The following is a 22,011-nucleotide window of genomic DNA, read 5'->3' as shown; positions in this document are numbered from 1 at the left end:
GAGGAGAGGGAGGTTGAAGATGGGGCAGTAATTTGTAAGGAGGGCAGGGTCAAGGGTTTGTTTTATTGAGGAGGGAGTGAGGATGGCAATTTGAAGGACAGAGTGACAGTACCTGAAGAGAGAGAAATGTTGACAATATCCATAGACACAGGGTAGTTGGCTGATCGGCAGCTCAGTGGGAATAGGGTCGATGGAGCAGCAGCTGGGTCTCATGGACAAGATGAGCTCTGAGAGGGCATGAGGGAAGAAGGGGGAGAAACTAGAGAAAAATGTGGGTTCTGGGTTCGGGAAAGGATGTAATTTAGAGACAGTTTGGTCCGGTGGGCTCATGGAAGGGAGGGAAGCAGCAGAGGCAGCTGATCGGATTTACTCAATCTCAGTCACAAAGCAGCTCCACAAGCTCCTCACACATCTTGTTGGAGGTGAGGATGGAAGAGACGGGGGAGAGTGAGAGTACTTCAAAAGGAACTAACTTGTGTCAGAGATATTAAAAAGTTTCAGCACACAGCGTATTTCACACAAATTTAATTTATTTGACTTCTAGCCAGAATGTTAGCCCCTGTAAATGGGCTGGAGTTTGTTATCAGCAGAAAGAGACCCAAATGAACATGGTTCAGTCATGAATGTGAGGAACAGCAAAATCCATTCACTGTGGTTACTTGTGGCCTCGTTGATGTGCCTGCAGGTTGGATGATCGAGTGAATCCCTTCCCACACTCGGAGCAGGTGAATGGCCTCTCTCCGGTGTGAACTCGCTGATGTACAGTGAGGTCAGATGATCGTCTGAACCCAGTCCCGCAGTGAGAGCACCTGAACGGTCTCTCGTCAGTGTGAACACGTTGATGGAACATCAGATTCGTAGAACTTTTAAAGCACTTCCCGCAGTCTGGACATTGAAACGGTCTCTCATCAGTGTGAACTCGCTGGTGACTCACCAGGTGGGATGACCGAGTGAATCCCTTCCCACACTCTGAGCAGGTGAATGGTCTCTCCCCAGTGTGGGTTCGCTGATGTACAGTGAGGTCAGATGATTGCCTGAACCCAGTCCCGCAGTGAGAGCACCTGAACGGTCTCTCGTCAGTGTGAACACGTTGATGGAACATCAGATTCCCAGAATTTTTATAGCACTTCTCGCAGTCTGGACATTGAAACGGTCTCTCATCAGTGTGAACTCGCTGGTGACTCACCAGGTGGGATGACCGAGTGAATCCCTTCCCACACTTGGAGCAGGTGAATGGTCTCTCCCCAGTGTGACTGTGTCGATGAGTTTCCAGCTTTGATGGGAAAGTGAATCCTTTCCCACAGTCTGCACATTTCCACGGTTTCTCCTCAGTGTGACTGTGTTTGTGGCTTCTGAGGCCTGATGATTGACTGAATCCTCGTCCACACACACAACACGTGTACGGTTTCTCCCCACTATGAACAATGCGTTTTCCTTCCATGTTCAAAGTACGATGGTATTCAGGATAAGATAAATTGAGGACTCTGTCAGATCCTGAAGTGATGTTAGGTTAGAGTTTCTGGACTTGAAGCCTCCCTTTCGAACACCCTGTGAAACTGATTTAAAACAGAAAAGAGATAGTGAGAGAGAACCCACAAAATCACAAAGGCAGGTGGTGAAATTGCTGAATGAATCCGGTCATTTGTGGGGCCGGCACTGGGAAAAAGTGACCATGAAAACGGCTGGATTGTTATAAAACCCAACTGGCCTCCTTGGGAGGAGGGGGAAAGAGGTGAAGAGGGATTTTTTGTATATCTGCAAGGCATATTAAGACAGTATTTGGCAAAGCATATTCGACCTTGAGCTTCATAAATTGAAATATTGATAGTAAAATGATGCTCCTGGTGGAAAAGTGGTTAGCACTGCTGCCTCACAGCTCCAGGGTCCCGGGTTCAATTCGAGTCTTGGATGACGAGGTCTGAAGTTTGCAGTTTCTCCCCGTGTCTGCGTGGGTTTCCTCCCACAGTCCAAAGATGTGCAGGTTAGGTGGATTGGCCACAATAAATTGCCCCTTCGTGTCCGAAGGTTAGTTGGAGTCACTGGGTTCCGGGGACAGGGTGGAGGCGTGGGTGTAAGCTCAAGTAGGGTGCTCTTTCCAAAGGCCAGTGCAGACCTGATGGGCTGAAATGCCTCCTTCTGCACTGTACATTCTATGATTCTGCACTGTAGGAATTCTATGAACCTCGGGTCACCACGCTTCAGGAAAGATGTGAAGAGGGCAGCACGGTGGCGCAGAACGTTAGCCCTGCTGCCTCACGGCGCCGAGGTCCCAGGTTCAATCCCAGCTCTGGGTCACTGTCCGTTTGGAGTTTGCACATTCTCCCCGTGTTTGCGCGGGTTTCGCACCCACAACCCAAAGGTGTGCAGGCTAGGTGGATTGGCCACGCTAATTTGCATTCACATTCATTTAATTGGAAAAAATGAATTGGATACTCTGAAATTTTTTAAAAAGGAAGGATATGAAGGTTCTTGGAGAAGGTGCAGAGGAGATTTACCAGAATGGTTCCAGCAAAGGACATTGAGGGGAGATGTGATTCAGGTCCACAAGATTATGCCAGATTTCCATCAGGTGGACAAAGAAACGGTTTCCATTCACTGATCGTGCATGCAGTCGGGACACAGATTTAAAGTTTGGGGTAAAACCTGGATTGAACAATATAAGATCCTGAGGGGTCTTGACAGGGTAGATGTGGAGAGGATGTTTCCTCTTGTGGGAGAATCGAGAACGAGGGCATCACTGTTGCAAAATAAGGAGTCGCCCATTTAAGGTGGAGATGAGGATTTTTTTTCTCTTGTGGGTTGTAAAACTTTGGAACTCACTTCCTTAAAAGGCAGTGGAAGCAGAGTCCTTGAATATTTTTAAGGCAGAGCGGGATAGATTCTTGATGAGCAAGGAGGTGAAAGGTTATCAGGGGTAGGCAGGAATGTGGAGTTGAGGTTAGAATGAGATCAGCTGCAATTTTATTGGATGCTGAGCAGGCTCGAGGGGCCAAGTGGCCTGTTCATAGTTTGTATGTAAAAGGTACAGGAGATATGAGGTGATATGAGATATGTTTTACACAGCGAGCGGCAATGACCTGAAACTTGCTGCCTATGAGGGAGTTTGAAAATAGACACAATGAATGATTTGATTTCAAAAGGAAATTGGATAGACATCTGAGGGAAATAAACCTGCGAGGATACAGGGAGCAGGAGAATGGGACTAACTGGATTGCTCCAGAGACCTGGCATGGACTCAATGGGCCGAATTTTCTTCTTTGTGCCACCATGTCTCTGACTCTTTTGTGTCATCTAGTTTTGTAATTTAACCCCGGAGGGTTCAAATATCACTCAGGTAAATCTGTGCTACACTCTCTCCTAGGCCATTCTATCCTTCCTCAGGTTTGTTGCCCAGAACTGAACACAGTTCTCCAGGTTTGGTCTAACCAGGGTTTGTGAATCTCGGGGCTTTTCCAGTCACACTGAGACCTGAAATCTTCACTCACAGACAGAACAGACAAACCTTTTACCTTCCACACCCAGATGCTGCTGATATTCAGGTTCTGATGAATCGAGTGACTCTGTCAGATCGCGATGTGATGTTTGGTTTGCTTTTCCCATCTGTTAAACCTCCACTTCCAGTATCCTGTAAATTTACAGAAACCTCACTGTCAGTTTAGGATAGAAATTCACAACATTCTCTCCTCACCAACTTTAATTAAATGTATTCCTGGAGGTTTGATCACGTGACCTGCCCTCATCCTCCAGCCATTAATCGGTCAACACATCCATCCTTGTGACACACTGCCTTCCTCGGCCAATTGGGAAGCAAAAGGACTCATTACCTTACAGGACAGTGTTTGACTGTCAGCCAAACAACCTTTATCCCATTTTCAATATTTTTATATCCGCTGAAGAGAAATGTTTAAAGAAAATTACAAAAAAATCTTCTTTACTGTCCCAATGATTTTCCAGACACCCAGACATGAATCTGACCAAGGCAGAAAGTAAAATTTGAATTTATTGAAAGTCTAGTGGTGACAATGAAACCATTGTTGGTTGTTGCAAAGACCCATCTGGTTCAAGGAAATCTCCTATCCTGACATAGCCTGGCCCACAAGTGACTCCAGATCCACAGTCAGCTTGTTGACTCTTAAAATGCTCTCTGAGATACACTCAGTTCAAGGGCAATTAGTTCTGGGCAGTGAATGCTGGCCCAGCCAGCGACACCCACATCCCGTGAATGAATAGAAAAGAAAATCTGCCATCCTTACCTGGCCTGGCCGACACGATTCCAAACCACAGTAATGTGGTTGACTCTTTAATGCCCTCCGAGATGGCCGAGCAAGCCGCTCAGTTCCAGGGAAATTAGGGATGGGCAATAAATGTTGGCCCAGCCAGTGACTCCCACAAATGATTAAAATAAAATCCTGGAGACTCCAATCAGTCAATCCGGGAGAGTTGGCATCCGGTCCAGGCTTGCAGCGCATGCGCCCTGCGGCTCCTTGTCCTCTGTAAAGATGGCGGCCGGTAACCCGGGCCTGTCACCGCTCAGCTCTCACTCTATTCGGTGCTGTTTAAGTCGGGCCCATTAATATTTTACTCGGAGGGCAGCACGGTGGCGCAGTGGTAGCCCTGCTGCCTCATGGCGCCGCGGTCCCAGGTTCGATCCCGGCTCGGGGTCACTGTCCATGTGGAGTTTGCACATTCTCCCAGTGTTTGCATGGGTTTCACCCCCCACAACCCAAAGATGTGCAGGGTAGATGAATTGGCCACATGAAATTGCCCCTTAATTGGAAAAAATTAATTGGGTATTCTAAATTTATTTTAAAGAAACATTTTCCTCGGGAGTTGAAGCCTCCACGGGGTATTTATGAAACCTCCCGGCTCACTCCGCAGCTTCTATTGCTCCCTGGTCACCCACCGGCTCCAGTCCTGAAAGTCACTCGATTGTCTCTTTCCCTCTCGCTCCGCCAGCGACAACCTGCACTACGCATGTGCTGGGCACAGCCCCAATGGTCACAATGCCCGGGAGGTAATTGGCGGCGGCTCCGGACCAATAGGAATACAGGGGGAGGGTCTGGAGGACTGGACGTGAGCAACAGGTCCTCCAACCAATCGGAGTGAATGGGGGCGGGGCTGGACTGTGAGTGAAGCATGCGCAGTGCGGGTGATGGGCAGACGGGTCCACAATGTGTAAAGGGGGGATGGTGGGGCGGAGGTCTGGTGGGTGGATGGAGAAGCTCCGGAAACCCCGGGAACAAACTGAGCGGATCCCCCCTCCCCCCGTTTACACCGAGGGGGGCCGCAGCTCCCAGGTCAATGAAGAGCCGCTTTGTATCAGGTTGGCCATTGGTTCCAGAGGTTGATCCCTGGTCTCCAGCGTTGCTTTTTTTATCAGTGGAATCATTGAATGGTTACAATACACTGAGGCCATTCAGCCCATCCTGTCGTGTGCTGGCTTTCTCTGCCAAAGCAAATCAGCTCCTCCCACTTCCGTGTCCTTTCACTAACGAGACCAGCAGCAAATATTCCCCATCCCCAATTACCTGTGGAGAAGATGTTGTTTGACCTTCTTGAACAGCTGCAGTCTGTGTGGTGAAGGTGCTCCCACAATGCTGGAGTTACAGGTTATTCACCCAGTGATGATGAATGAACAGTGATACATGTCCAAATCAATAAAACTGTATTTATATAGCACCTTTCAAGTAATGGACCATTCTGAGGTGCTCCGTAGGTGTGCTAAAAAGCAATATTTGACACACAGTCATGTAAGGAGATAAGAGGGCAGGGCAGATGGTCAGAGGTAGGATAAAGCGAGTATCTTAAAAGAGGATAGGAAGATAGAGAAGTCACGAGGTTTGCGGAGGAAATTCTAGAGTTTGTGGCCTTTGCTCGAGGCATGGATACCAAACATGGAGTGATTAAAATCAGGAATGGTCAGGAAGCCAGACTGAGAGGAGTGCAGAGACCTTGGCGGTTGGGAGGCTGCAGGAGATTGCAGAGACTGGGAGAGATCAGAGCATGGAGGAGATTACAGTGAGAAAAAATACCATGGAGGAGATTGCAGAGACATAGAGAAGGGCATGGAGATTACAGAGAGTGGAAAAAGAGCATGGAGAAATTTGAAAACAAGGATGAGAATTTTTTTTTTTTAATTTAGAGTATCCAATTCATTTTTTCTAATTAAGGGACAATTTAGCGTGGCCAATCCACCTTCCTTGCACATCTTTGAGTTGTGGGGGCGAAACCCACACAAACACTGGGAGAATGTGCAAACTCCACACGGTCAGTGACCCAGAGCCGGGATTTAACCTGGGACTTCAGCACCGTGAGACTGCAGTGCTACCACTGCGCCACCGTGCGCAGATGAGAATTTTTAAATGTATATACTTCTTCACTGGGACTTTTGTAGGTCTGTGAGCATGATTGAAACTTGGTGTGATTAAGCAATAAAGTTTATGATCTCTGGTTTGTAGTGAGATTTAATGTGGGAGATCAGCCGGGAGTGCATTAGAACAAGTAAGTCTACAGGGAACAAAGGAATGGGTGAAAGTTTAATTTGGGAATAAGGAAAACTCAAGCTAAAATACAAAAATATTTTTATTAGCCTGGACGACATAAAGATGTAGTTAAATTTTGTCAATCATGTCACACATGTGAAGCGATAGGGAAACCTCAAGCAGTGATAAAACCGCACTTAATACCCATTCTAGCATTTGAGGACTCTTTTACAAGGGTCTTAATTGATTGCGTAGGACCACTTCCGAAAACTAAAAGTGGGAATCAATATCTTTTGACTATAATGCATGTGTCTACTAGGTTCCCAGAGGCCATTCCAGTACGTAATATTACAGCTAAAAAGATTGTGGAGGAGTTACTTACATTCTTTACTAAATATGGACTACCCACAGAAATACAATCGGATCAAGGATCGAATTTTGCCTCAAGGTTATTTCAAGAAGTTATGGATAGCTTAGGAATAAAACAATTTAAATCAACTGCGTACCATCCAGAACCACAGGGAGCATTAGAAAGGTGGCGTCCGACATTAAAGACAATGTTGAGGACTTATGTTCAAGATTATCCAGAGGATTTGGAGAAAGGAATTCCATTCGTACTGTTTGCAATTAGGGATGCACCTAATGAGTCAACCAAATTTAGACTTTTGAACTAACTTTTGGTCATGAGGTAAGGGGACCACTTAAATTGATTAAGGAAAGATTGGTGAGTGAGAAATCGAAAATTACATGATTGGATTACATGTCAAATTTTAGAGAACGATTAAATAGAGCATGTGAATTGGTTAGACAGCATTTAAAAGGTGCACAACATGTGATGACATGGATAGCCGACAAGAAATCCAAAGTTCCTAGTTTTGCCTGTGGAGATAAAGTTTTTGTATTGTTACCAGTGGTAGGTGAACCTTTAGAAGCAAGGTTTTGTGGACCTTATCAGATTGAAAGGATATTAAGTGAGGTGAATTATGTGGTAAGAACACCTGATAGAAGGAAAACTTCATGTGAACATGCTTAAAAGGTACGTTGAAAGGGAAGGAGAGAAACAGGAGGAGGTTTTAATGATTCTAACTCAAAGTGACGAACCAAATCCAGATGACTGTGAATTTGACATACTTCAAATTAAATTGGAAAACGAGGATGTTCTTAAAAATTGGATAAATTGTTGAGTTACCTTCCAGAGGAAAAATGAACTGACCTGAAAGAGTTATTGATATCGCATGGACAAGTTTGTAGAGATAAATTGGGAAGTACTAAAATGGCTGTACTTGATGTAGATGTGGGAAATGTGGTTCCAATCAAACAACATCCATAGAGACTTAACCCTTTAAAATTGGCACAGGTTAACAAAAAGATTGAGAGTATGCTTAAAAATGGCATAATTGAAGTGGGTTGCAGCCAATGGAGCTCATCCATAGTTATGGTACCTAAACAAGACATATCCAACAGTTGTGTGTGAACTATAGAAAGGTTAATGCAGTTATAAGAACATACTCTTATTCTGTCTCACGTCTGGAGGATTGCATTGTGAAAGTGGGACAATCAGCTTTTATTTCCAAACTGGATTTACTTAAAGGTATCTTTATCCGAAAAGGCGAAGGAGATTTCAGCTTTTGTGACTCCAGATGGTATATACCAGTTCAAAGTTATGCCATTTGGCATGAAAAATGCCCCAGTCACATTTCAACGGTTAACTAACAAAGTTGTTTCAGGATTACCTAATTGTGCGGTATACATTGAAGATCTGGTCATTTTCAGCAGACATGGAAAGAACATTTGAAACACCTGATGAAGTTATTCGATCGACTTCAGGAGACAGGTTTGGTGATAAACCTAACCAAAAGTGAATTTGGAAAAGCCCAAGTCACTTTCCTTGGCCATAAAATCAGACAGGGGCGAATGGTCACATGGGATGTGAACCCAACAGTTATTGAGGAGTTTCCAATACCGTCAAGACAAAGGGAAATAATGCGATTCCTTGACATGAGTGGATTTGATCGAACATTTGTGAAAAGTTTTTGCAGCGTGATTACTCCACTGATGGACTTGCTGAGGAAACGTCAAAAATTTCTATGGACAGCAGAGTTTCAACAGGCATTTGACTGCCTGAAAGTTGTGATAACCAATGCTCCTCTATTGGAGAATTACAAGGGTCAATCGAGAAGGAGTTTCAGTTGGAGGAAGAAGAACAAAAAGAAATGGACTATATTATTGCACCTGTTTGCGTGTTGTTTTTTGAAACGAAAAAGTATATTCACTGTGTGCATTTCTTTTTTAAATAATTTTTATTAAAGGTTTTCATAAAATATCAATAACAAAATGAGAAAGAAAAAAGAACTCAACAGGGTTAAGTACAAAACACAATCTAAAAAAGCAACCCCCCAAACCCCTCCCCCCCGTACATAAATAATAAATTAACATTAACACTCCTACTTAAGGCAACAGGTGTATACACCCCCTCAGACCCTCCAGTGTAAATAACATAAACAAAAATAAAGTAAACACCCCCCCACCCCCCGAGCTGCTGCTGCCATTGACCAATGTCTGTCGTTCCGCCAGAAAGTCTAAGAATGGTTGCCACCGCCTAAAGAACCCTTGAACCGACCCTCTCAAGGCGATTTCACCCTCTCCAAATGAATGAACCCTGCCATATCGCTGATCCAGGATTCCACCCTTGGGGTCTCGCATCTTTCCATTGAAGGAGAATCCTTCGCCTGGCTACCAGGAACGCAAAGGCCAGAATTCCGGCCTCTTTCGCCTACTGCACTCCCGGCTCCTCTGCCACCCCAAACACTGCGAGCCCCCAGCCCGGTTTGACCCTGGATCCTCCCACCCTCGACACCGTCCTCGCTACGCCCTTCCAAAATTCCTCCAGCGCTGGGCATGCGCAGAACATATGGGTGTGATTTGCTGGGCTCCCTGAGCACCTAACACACCTGTCCTCACCCCCAAAGAACCGGCTCATCCTTGTCCCCATCATGTGTGCCCTGTGCAGCACCTTAAACTGTATGAGGCTGAGCCTCACGCATGAAGCGGACGAATTCACCCTAGGGCATCTGCCCATGTCCCCTCCTCGATCTCCTCTCCCAACTCCTCCTCCCACTTACCTTTCAACTCCACCACCGAGGCCTCCTCCTCCTCCTGCATCACCTGGCAAGTTTTCGAGATCTTCCCCACTCCCTCCCAACCCCCTGAGAGCACCCTGTCCTGTACTGTGTGTGGCAGTAGCCGCGGGAATTCCACCACCTGCCATCTGGCAAATGCCCTTACCTGTAAGTACCTCAAGGTGTTCCCCGGGGGCGGGGAGCCTGTACTTCTCCTCCAGCTCACCCAAGCTCGCAAACTTCCCATCCACAAACAGGTCCCCCAACGTTCGAATCCCTGCCCTGTGCCACCCCGAAAACCCCCCACATGTTCTTCCTGGGGTGAACCGGTGGTTCCCCCATAATGGGGTCCATGCCGAGGGCCCAGCTTCCCCCCTATGCCACCTCCACTGCCCTCAAATGTTGAGGGCTGCCTGTGTGCATTTCTTAAACAGTAGTGGAAAGTTGAAAAATGAAACCATCTTGAAGTTGATGGTGTATTTTTTTTTCTTGGGGGGAGGTGTCATGTGGGAGTACCTTTAAGAAATGGGTGTTTAAGAAATGTATCTTTAAGAAATGGGTGCTTATCAGTGATGTCAGAGTGTGGGTGGAGCTGGGCTGTCAGTCAGCTTTTTACTTTTGGTTTACGCTATTTGCTGCAGGGTGTGTTTTAGTTTCGTTTTCGGAGCTGGATAGCTGCAGTCACTGCCAGAAGGGGGCATTAGTCTCTCTCGCTGTAATCTAAAGACTGTAAATCGATCCTTTGGTGATTTAAAACTAATAACTGCTCTCAGTAATGACTTTAACGTGATGTGCTTCTGTTTAAAGGTTCCTTTTAAGTCTTATGGATGTTAAAAGGACAGCTTAAAGATTACTTAGTGTTGTATTCTTTGGGGGTTGTATTTGAATTAATGGATGCTAAGATGTTCACTGTATGTTTTAAAAAGGTTAACTTGAGTCTATAGCATAAACATTGTTTTGCTTTAAAAAATACTTTTCCATTTCTGCTGTACCACACTTGTAGAGTGGGCCGCGTCCTCCCCATATCACAATCTAGTAACAGTCTTGGGTCAGGTGAACTCCATGATACACTTTGGGGTTCTCTAAACCCTGGCCCATTACAGAAGGCTTAGTTCAGGATTCTCTAGGTTAACATGCAGATTCACTCAGCAGTTAGGAAGGCAAATGCAACATTAGCACTCATGTTGAGAGGGCTCGAATACAAGAGCAGGGATGTAACGGTGAGGATTTCTAAGGCTCTGTTCAGACCACATTTGAAATATTGTGAGCAGTTCGGGCCCCATAACTAAGGAAGGATGTGATGGCCTTCGAAAGGGTCCAGAGGAGGTTCACAAGAATGATCCTGAACAAACACAGGACACCCTGAAGGGGGAGGGTGAACAGCCAGTGGTCGTAGTACGCATAGGAACTAACAACAGCGGTAGAAAGAGTGATGAGGTCCTGCAGAAGGAATTCAGTAAGTTAGGCAGCAAGCTAAAAAGCAGGACCTCCAGGGTTGTAATCTCAGGATTACTCCCTGTGCAGTGTGCCAGTGAGGCTAGAAATAGGAGGGCAGTGCAGCTAAACACGTGGTGAAACCAGTGGGGTAGGAGGGAGGGTTTCAGATTTCTTGACCATTCGCTTCTGGGGCAGGAGGGACCTGTACAAGAAGGACGGGTTGCATCTCAACTTGAGGGACACCAATATCCTGGCTGGGAGGTTTGCTAGTCACTCGGGAGGATTTAAAATAGTATGGCAGGGGGTTGGGAACCAGGGTGTTAGCTTAGAAGGTGTAATAACTCGAGGGGAAATAAAGAACAAAAATAAGAGAACTACATCACCCCCAGGCAGAGCAAAAAAGATGACAAGTGTGAGAAGGGAGGTGATCAATGCAGGAATGAGGGTGCTGTACCTTAATGCGTGCAGTATACGGAACAGGTTAAATGAGCTTGTAGCGCGCATTGAAATTGGCTGGTACATAAGAAGAACATAAGAACATAAGAACTAGGAGCAGGAGTAGGCCATCTGGACCCTCGAGCCTGCTCCACCATTCAATGAGATCATGGCTGATCTTTTGTGGACTCAGCTCCACTTTCCGGCCCGAACACCATAACCCTTAATCCCTTTATTCTTCAAAAAACTATCTATCTTTAGCTTAAAAACATTTAATGAATGAGCCTCTACTGCTTCATTGGGCAAGGAATGCCATAGATTCACAACCCTTTGGGTGAAGAAGTTCCTCCTAAACTCAGTCCTAAATCTACTTCCCCTTATTTTGAGGCTATGCCCCCTAGTTCTGCTTTCACCCGCCAGTGGAAACAACCTGCCCGCATCTATCCTATCTATTCCCTTCATAATCTTATGTGTTTCTATAAGATCCCCCCTCATCCTTCTAAATTCCAACGAGTACAGTCCCAGTCTACTCAACCTCTCCTCGTAATCCAACCCCTTCAGCTCTGGGATTAACCTAGTGAATCTCCTCTGCACACCCTCCAGCACCAGTACGTCCTTTCTCAAGTAAGGAGACCAAAACTAAACACAATACTCCAGGTTGGCCTCACTAACACCTTATACAATTGCAGCATAACCGCCCTAGTCTTAAACTCCATCCCTCTAGCAATGAAGTACAAAATTCCATTTGCCTTCTTAATCACCTGTTGCACCTGTAAACCAACTTTGTGTGACTCATGCACTAGCACACCCAGGTCTCTCTGCACAGCAGCATGTTTTAATATTTTATCATTTAAATAATAATCCCTTTTGTTGTTATTCCTACCAAAATGGATAACCTCACATTTGTCAACATTGTATTCCACCTGCCGGTCTGGGAATGGGTCTTTAGCCCATTCACTTAGCCTATCCAAATCCCTCCGCAGACTTCCAGTATCCTCTGCACTTTTTGCTTTACCACTTATCTTGTCGTCTGCAAACTTGGACACATTGCCCTTGGTCCCCAACTATCCATGACGTCCTCAGCATCGCGGACACTCCAAAGTGAGTCCATCCGCAGCTCCTGAGCCGTCAAAAGGTCTAACAGGAGCTGCAACTGGACACACTTCTTGCACGTGAAGGAGCCAGGGACAGTGGACGTGTCCCTGAGCTCCCACATCGCACATGAGGAGCATGACACGGGTCTGAGATCTCCTGCCATGTCTTAAACCTTCGGTTAACTTCAACAACTACAATTCCAACAAAAAAAACAACAAAGAAAAAATAAATAAATATACCAATGAAAAGAAACAGAAAAACAGAAACAGTATTTACCAGTCACTTACCAGGGATAAAAAGCACTTCCTCCCCACCCAGCTTCGAATTCCCACCTAGATTCAAATTCTCAAACTCACTCTTAGCTGTGTCTCACTCCTGGCTCTGTCTTCACTGGCTCACTGGGAGAACTCACTGCCCAAACACCACCCGATCCAAACTATTGATCTAAAGAGTTTCCCCTCAATATTTGGGAAGTTGAAGTCACCCATGACTACTACCCTGTGACTTCTGCACCTTTCCAAAATCTGTTTCCCAATCTGTTTCTCCACATCTCTGCTGCTATTGGGGGGCTTATGGAAAACTCCCAGCAAGGTGACGGCTCCTTTCCTGTTTCTGACTTCAACCCAGACTACCTCAGTGGGCAGATCCTCCTCAAACTGCCTTTCTGCAGCTGTTATATTATCTCTAATTAACAATGCAACCCCCCCCCCCCCCCCCCGCCCCCACACCACCTCTTTTACCACCCTCCCTAATCTTATTGAAACATCTATAACCATGAACCTCCAACAATCATTTCTGCCCATCTTCTATCCAAGTTTCCGTGATGGCCACCACATCGTGGTCCCAAGTACCGATCCATGCCTTAAGTTCACCCACCTTATTCCTGATGCTTCTTGCATTGAAGTATGCACACTTCAACCCATCTCCGTGCCTGCAAGTACTCTCCTTTGTCAGAGGTACCTCCCCCACTACATGCTTTGACGTCCTGAACATTGGCTACCTTAGTTGCTGGAGTACAGGTCCAGTTCCCATTCCCCTGCCAAATTAGTTTAAACCATCCCGAAGAGTACTAGAAAACTTCCCTCCTAGGATATTGGTGCCCCTCTGGTTCGGATCCAACCCGACCTGCTTGTACAAGTCCCACCTTCCCCACAATGCACTCCAATTATCCAAATACCTGAAGCCCTCCCTCCTACACCATTCCTGCAGCCATGTGTTCAACTGCACTCTCTCCCTATTCCTAGCCTCGCTATCACGTGGCACTGGCAACAAACCAGAGATGACAACTCTGTCTGTCCTGGCTTTTAACTTCCAGCCTAACTCCCTAAACGTGTTTATTACATCCACCCCTCTTTTCCTACCTACGTCGTTGGTACCAATGTGTACCACGACTTCTGGCTGCTCAACCTCCCCCTTAAGGATCCTGAATACACGATCCAAGACATCCCTGGCCCTGGCACCCGGGAGGCAACATACCTTCTGGGAGTCTCGCTCGTGCCCACAAAATCCCCAATCTATTCCCCTAACCATTGAGTCTCCTATCACTATTGTTTTTTATTCTCCCCCCACTTCCCTTCTGAGTCCCAGAGCCAGACTCGGTGCCAGAGACCTGACCACTAGGGCCTTTCCCCGGTAGGTCATACCCCCCAACAGCATCCAAAATGGTTTACTTGTTTTGAAGGGGAACGGCCACGTGGGAGCCCTGCACTGTCTGCCCATTCGTTTCTTTCCACTGACTGTAACCCAGCTACTCTTGTCCTGTACCTTGGGTGTGGCTACCTCCCTGTAACTCTTCTCTATTACCCCCTCTGCCTCCCGGTTAATCCAAAGTTCATCCAACTCCAGTTCCCTAACACGGTCTCTGAGGAGCTGGAGTTGGGTGCACTTCTCGCAGGTATAGTCAGCGGGGACACCGGTGGTATCCCTCACCACCCACATCCTGCAGGAGGAGCATGCAACTGCCCTAGCCTCCATCCCATCTTACCATACAGAATATAACACTGTGGAGCAACTGGAGCTCCGCCCTCTGACTCTGCTCCCAGTCAGCTGCACACTCTTTAAACTCCCGGCCCCCTTCACGCTCTTTGAGGAAATGTAGAAAATTAAATGAAAGGAGCACTTTACTCCCTCCTCACCCAACTACCTCAGTCACCAAACTCTCACTTTAGCACTCAAACGCACCCAAATTCAGCACTCAGATAGAGAAAGCACCTAAAAAAGGCAATATTACAATAATGATGGGGGACTTCAATATGCAGGTGGACTGGGAAAATCAGGTTTGTAGTGGATCCCCAGAAAAGTAATTTGTGGAATAGCAAAGGGAGATGTTTTTGGGGGAGCAGCTTTTTTGTAAAAAATATTTTTTATATTCCTCCTTTTTCACATTTTCTCCCAGATTTACTTCCAACAATAAATAATAATCAGTAATGAATGTAATGTCACTCCCCATAACAATAACAACAATCCCATCCTCCCACCAAACCCCAAACATTAGCCCACATGGTAACGTAAACAAATGACAAAAAAGAATCAGGAATCACCCATAGTCACCATTAACGCACATAGATCCTCTGCCCCAAACCCACTAATGTTCGATGTAATCCAATTCTCAAAAGTGCACAATGAATAACGGCCATGAATTGTAGAACCCTTTCCCCTCAGTTCAAATTTGACCTTTTCAAGAGTCACGAATTCCTGCAGGTACCACCACCCGCCCCCCCCCCCCCCCCCCCCCGGCCGTGCCAGGGCACAAGGTGGAGAGGTTGGTCTCCACCCTAACAGGATCCGTCTTTGGGTGATCAATAAGGCGAAGGTTACAACATCTGCCTCCGTGCCCGTTTCCAACGCTGGCTGGTCCGACACCCCGAATATGGCATCCCGAGGACCCGGGTCCAGATTCACGTGCACCACTTTAGAGATTACCCTAAAAACCTCCTTCCAGTAATCCTCCAGTTTTGGACAGGACCAAAACATATGAATGTGGTTTGCGGGGCCTCCCCCTTAACGTTCAGACACATCTTCTACCCCCTCAAAGAGCCGGCTCATCCTCACCCTTGTAAGGTATGCTCTATACACCACCTTCAGCTGTGTCAGCCCCAACCTCGCACACGAGGTGGAGGCGTTCACCCTCTACAGCACCTCATACCAGAACCCCATCTCCATACCCACTCCCAACTCTTCCTCCCACTTTGCCTTGATCCCTTCTAGTGCAGCCTTTTCCTCCTCCAAAATAGCCCCGTAAAACATCGATACTACCCCCTTTCTCCAGTCCCCCTGTCATCAGCACCTCCTCCAGCAATGTGGAAGCTGGCTCTACTGGGAAGCTCTGTATCTCCTTTCTGGCAAAGTCTCGAACCTGCATGTATCTAAATATTTCCCCCTGCTCCAGCCCATACTTCACTCCCAGCTCCTTCAATTTTGGAGCAGCTTTTAACAGAGCATACAAGGGACCAGGCAATTCTAGATTTGGTGATGTGTAATTAGGCAGACTTGATTTAGGCACTACAGAAATTCATCCCAAGGAGGAGAAAACATGCTGAAGGGAGAACAAGGCATCCATGGTTGACGAGGGAAGTCAAGGACAGCATAAAAGCAAACGAAAAAGCATGCAAAGTGGTGAGGATTAGTGGGAAGCCAGAGGATTGGGAATCCTTTAAAAGCAAGCAGAGGACAACTAAAAAAGCAATAAGTGGAGAGAAGATGAAATATGAGTGCAAGCTAGCAAGTAATATAAAAGAAGATAGGAAGAGTATTTTTCAATATATAAAAGGTATATATATGCCTTTCAATATGTAAAAGTTAAGAGGGAGGCAAAAATAGACATTCGACCACTGGACAATGTGGCAGGAGAAGTAATAATAGGAAACAAAAAAAATGACAGAGTAACTGAATAGTTACTTTCCATCAGTCTTCATGGTGGGATACACCTGTGAAATGCCAGAGCTCTAGGAGAATCAGGGGGCAGAGGTGAGTGCAGTGGCCGTCACTAAGGAGAAGGTTCACGATAAACTGAAAGGTCTGAAGGTGGATAAATCACCTGGACCAGATGGATTACATCCCAGGGTCCTAAAAGAGATAGCTGAGGAGATTGTGGAGGCATTGGTGGTGATCTTTCAGGAATCATTGAAGGTAGGAAGAGTCCCTGAGGACTGGAAAGTGGCTAATGTAACACCGCTGTTTAAGAAATGAGGGAGGCAGAAGATGGGAAATTATAGGCCGGTTAGCCTGACTTTGGTCATTGGTAATATAGAGTCCATTATTAAAGATGAGATTGCACGTACCTGGAAGTGCATGATAAAATAGGACTGAGTCAACACGGCTTTGTCAAAGGGAGGTCATGGCTGACAAATCTGTTAAGAGTTCTTTGAGGAGGTAACAAGGAAGTTAGATTTCTAGAAGGCCTTTGAAAAGGTGCCGCATAGGAGACTGTTAACTATGTTAAGAGCCCATGGTGTTAAGGGTAAGATCCTGACATGGATAGAGGAGTGGCTGACTGGCAGAAAATGGGCATAAAGAGGTATTTTTCAGGATGGCAGCCGGTGACTAGTGGTGTGCCTCAGTGGTCTGTGCTGGGACCACAACTTTTCACAATATACATTAATGATCTGGAGGCACTGTAAGTTTGCAGATGATACAAAGATCTGTAGAGGGACAAGTAGTATTGAGGAAGTAGTATTTGAAAAGTGTGAGGTTATGCACTTTGCAAGGAGGAATGGAGGCATAGACTATTTTCTAAATGGGGAAATGCTTAGGAAATCAGAAGCACAAATGCACTTGTGAGTCCTTGTTCATGATTCTCCTAAGGTTAACGCGCAGGTTCAGTCAGCAGTTAGGAAGACAAATGCAATGTTAGCATTCATGTCAAGAGAGCTGGAATACAAGAGCAGGGATGTACTTCGGAGGCTAAAGATGCTCTTGTCAGACCCCATTTGGAGTATTGTGACCAGTTTTGGGCCCTGTATCGAAGGAAGGATGTGCTGGCCTTGGAAAGGGTCCAGAGGAGGTTCACAAGAATGATCCCTGGAATGAAGAGCTTGTCGTATGAGGAACGGGTGAGGACTTTGGATCTGTACTCGTTAGAGTTTCGAAGGGTGAGGGGGGATCTTTTTTTTTTTAATTTAGAGTGCCAATTCATTTTTTCCAATTAAGGGGCAATTTAACATGGCCAATCCACCTGTGCTGCACATCTTTGGGTTGTGGGGGTGAAACCCATGCAGAGACAGGAAAAATGCGCAAACAGGGCTGGTATTTTTCTAATCCCCATTCTCCGCCTTCTCCCTGTAATCCCTGATCCCCTTATTAATCAATAACCTATCTATCTCGGTCTTAAAGACATGTCTAACAGTAAGATAAAAGCAACTTACAGTGGGTGCTTCAATCTGAAACAAAAACAGAAAATACTGGACAATCTCAGCAGGTCTGGCAGCCTCTGTGGAGCGAGATGGCAGCTGTCGCTCCGGGTCTGGGTGACTCTTTGTCAAAGCTGGAGAACTGGAGATTGGGTCAGATTTATACTGAAGAGAAAGAGAAAATGCTGGACAATCTGGCAGCATCTGTAGGAAGTCCAATGTCTTTGTCAAAGTCAAAGAGCCATTGGGCTCGAAACGTTAGCTCTTTTCTCTCCCTATAGATAGAACATGGAACATACAGTGCAGAAGGAGGCCATTCGTCCCATCGAGTCTGCACCGACCCACTTAAGCCCTCACTTCCACCCTATCCCCGTAACCCGATAACCCTTCCTATCCTTTTTGGTCACGAAGGTCATTTTATCATAGAATCATCAAATCAATCATGGCCAATTCACCTAACCTGCACAACTTTGGACTGTGGGAGGAAACCGGAGCACCCGGAGGAAACCCACGCACACATGGGGAGAACGTGCAGGCTCCACGCAGACAGTGACCCAGCGGGGAATCCAACCTGGGGCCCTGGCTCTGTGAAGCCACAGTGTTAATCACTTGTGCTACTGTGCTGCCCATGTCTGCCTACAGATGCCGCCAGAGCTCCTGAGATTTTCCTGCATTTTCTCTTTCGTTTCAGATTCCAGCATCCGCAGTAATTTGCTTTGATTCAGATTTATACTGTTGGGGGTGGAGAGGGGAGGGGGGGCGCGGCAGAGGAGTGGATCATTGGGGCTGGATAGATGGCCGGACAAAGATGTTTAGATGGAAAGACAAAGGGAATGTAAATGACGGTGATCAAGGCTAAAAAGGCTGCTAATAGTGCCGCATTCAGATATTAGAATGTGTTAATGGCAGGACAAAGGTAAGCAGTGTGTCAAAGGACAGTAGGAACAGGGAGCTGATTGCTCAGGAGCTGGGGGCAATGTTAAGGGCAAAACAGATCAGTGGAAGGTGGTGAAGGGGGAGGAGAGAGTTCACAGTCTGAAGTTGTTGAACAGACGGTAAGCCCGCAAGGCTCATGTCTAATCGGAGAATGAGGGGCTGTTCCTCGGCTTTGTGCTGAGCTTCATGGGAACATTGCAGCAGGCCAAGATCGGACATGAGAGCAGGACAGTGAGTTGAAATAACAAGTGACAGGAGGGTCTGCCTCCAGCTTGTGGATGGAGCGACGGGGTTCTGCAAAGCGGTCACCCAGTCGGCATTTAGTCTCTCCAATGTAGAGTAGATCGCATTGGGAGCAGCAAATGCAACAGGCCTGATTGAAGGATGTCTTATAATATTGTGTACTCAAAAGGACAGACGAAAACGATACTGTAACTGAATTAGAGGAAAAGCCAAAGACTTAACTGAACTACCTTTTTGAACAATTCGGCCTTAATGATGGAGAAACCGGAAAAGCCACTCAGGGAGATGAGGAAATCCAGGCTCAGTGCGGATTTGCTGTCACCCCTCCTTTCTTATACATGAACGGGATTTAGGCTGCAGAATGTTTCACACCCAGAACAAAGAGGGTCAAATAAAGTTTTTAAAAATTTTTTTTAGAGTACCCAATTAATTTTTTTCCAATTTTAGGGGCAATTTAGCGTGGCCAATCCACCTACTCTGCATATCGTGGGGGTGAGACCCACGCAAACACAGGTAGAATGTGCAAACTCCACACGGACAGTGACCCAGGGCAGGATCGAACCTGGGACCTCGACGCTGTGAGGCAGCAATGCTAACCACTGTGCTGCCCAAGGAGGGTCAAATATAATGAAGTGGAGATGCCGGCGTTGGACTGGGGTGAGCACAGTACGAAGTCTTACAACACCAGGTTAAAGTCCAACAGGTTTGTTTCGATGTCACTAGCTTTCGGAGCGCTGCTCCTTCCTCAGGTGAATGTGAGGAAGGAGAAGCGCACTGACCGAGAATAGTAAACTGTGCGTCCTTATTGCACTGAAGAACCTTCTATTGTCAGAGTACTATTCAACTGAAAACTTAGAAAAGTGGCGGAGAAGTTGAGGAACCTGAGGAAGGAGCAGCGCTCCGAAAGCCAGTGACATCGAAACAAACCTGTTGGACTTTAATCTGGTGTTGTAAAATATAATGAACATATTATACTACAGCTCTGACGTGTGAAGGTATTTCAATGTGTTTAAAAGCTGACTGTGGTTAATCTCAAATGAACACAAGGGAACCTGTAGTACCCGGTGATTCGATTTATTTTCTCTGTCAGTCCTGTTTGCAATTCAATGTTCTATATTTCAGAGTCGCGATTTCAAATCAGGGCATTACTTTCAAATAATATTAAGTTTGGAGTAATGAAACATTAAAAAAAAAATTGTGTACCCAATTCAGGGGCAATTTAGCGTGGTCAATCCACCTAGCCTGCGCATCTTTGGGTTGTGAGGGTGAAACCCACGCAAACACAGGCAGACGGACAGTGACCCAGAGCCGGCATCGAACCCGGGACCTCAGCGCCGGGAGGCAGCAGTGCTAACCACTGCCCCACCATGCTGCTCTGAGTAATGGCGCATTACATGATTGAACAGAAAGTATTGCTGAACAAATGCTTTTACATAGATTTCACAGTGCAGAAGGAGGCCATTCGGCCCATCGAGTCTGCACCGGCTCTTGGAAAGAGCACCCTACCGGGGCCCACACCGCCACCCTATCCCCATAACCCCTTAACCCAGTAACCACACCCAACACTAAGCGCAATTTTGGACACTAAGGACAATTTAACATGGCCAATCCACCTAACCTGCACATCTTTGGACTGTGGGAGGAAACCGGAGCACCCGGAGGAAACCCACGCACACACGGGGAGGTCGTGCAGACTCCGCACAGACAGTGACCCAAGCCAGGAATCGAACCTGGGACCCTGGAGCTGTGAAGCAATTGTGCTATCCACTATGCTACCGTGCTGCCCTATTTTGAAGTGCAGACTAAGTTCTGTATCTCATAGTCTTGTCAGTTGAGACATTTCCTGGGGTTCGATCCTGGCCCCAGGTCACTGTCCGTGTGGAGTTTACACATTCTCCCCATGTCTGTTAGGTGGATTGGCCACGCTAAATTGCCCCTTAATTGGAAAAAAATTAATTCGGTATTCCTAAATTTATTTTTTTAAAGTTGAGACATCTGTCTCATTTAGTGTGAGGAAAGTTTGCACAAACTAATTTCGAAACGGAATATTATCTGAATGTTCAGGACGCAATGAGAAGAAAAAAGATGTTCCCATTTTGACACAGTTCACATATTAGCAATTTGTTCATGCACAACAGAATTTAATGGGTTTGCAGATTAATGGGGATGCAGATGAACATTTTTAATCACCATTTCAAATATGTCTAAATGTACAATAAAAGCAACTTACTGCGGATGCTGGAATCTGAATCAGAAACACAAATACTGGACACTCTCAGCAGGTCTCACAGCCTCTGTGGAGCGAGATGGCAGCTGTCCTTTCCAGTCAAGTTGACTCTTTGCCAAAGCTGGAGAACTGGAAATGGGTCAGATTTAGACTGTGGCGTGTGGAGGGGGGCGGGGGGAGAGGGGGGGACATTGGGGCTGGATAGCGGGCCAGCGATAGGTGGAGGATGACTGTGATGTCTTGGAAGGAAAGACAAAGGGAATGCAAAAGGCGGTGATCAAGGCTAAGAAAGGTGCTGATAGTGGCGCATTTAGAGATTAGAATGTGTTAATGGCAGAACAAAGGTAAGCAGGGAGCCAAAGGACAGTAGGAACAGGGAGCAGATTGCTCAGTTGGGGGGAAGGGGACAATGGTGACGGGAATGTCCCTTATTCGAAACATTATTGACGTTACTCGTCTAAATTTGCAGATGAGTTGTATCCTTGCTATTTGTTGTTCAATCAATTTGGCTGGCATCTTTGAATCTGTCTATATATATGTTTCTGGAACATACCTCTTCATTCACCTGAGGAAGGAGCAGCGCTCCGAAAGCTAGTGACATTGAAACAAACCTGTTGGACTTTAACCTGGTGTTGTAAGACTTCTTACGTTGTTCAATAGTTAAGCGAATACATTACCTTACACCCGCA

The 22,011-nt window shown here is 46.3% G+C and overlaps 1 protein-coding gene and 1 long non-coding RNA gene across 2 annotated transcripts in view; one reads left to right on the top strand and one right to left on the bottom strand.

Annotated features, from left to right (window-relative positions):
- The window catches only part of LOC140419035 (uncharacterized), a 529,091-nt gene that overhangs the window by 415,877 nt on the left and 91,203 nt on the right, over positions 1–22,011 (top strand). The gene's annotated exons all lie outside the window — the stretch shown is intronic.
- On the bottom strand, positions 551–21,388 carry LOC140419039 (uncharacterized). The gene is made up of 3 exons (XR_011945498.1): positions 21,326–21,388; positions 3,510–3,625; positions 551–1,556 (listed from the first exon to the last, which is right to left on the bottom strand). It is a non-coding gene; the product is annotated as an uncharacterized lncRNA (long non-coding RNA).

The sequence above is a fragment of the Scyliorhinus torazame genome, chromosome 5, assembly GCF_047496885.1.
Source record: "Scyliorhinus torazame isolate Kashiwa2021f chromosome 5, sScyTor2.1, whole genome shotgun sequence".
NCBI lineage: Eukaryota > Metazoa > Chordata > Chondrichthyes > Carcharhiniformes > Scyliorhinidae > Scyliorhinus > Scyliorhinus torazame.
Note: the sequence above shows the minus strand (reverse complement) of the source record. Positions and strands in the feature narration are given on the sequence as shown.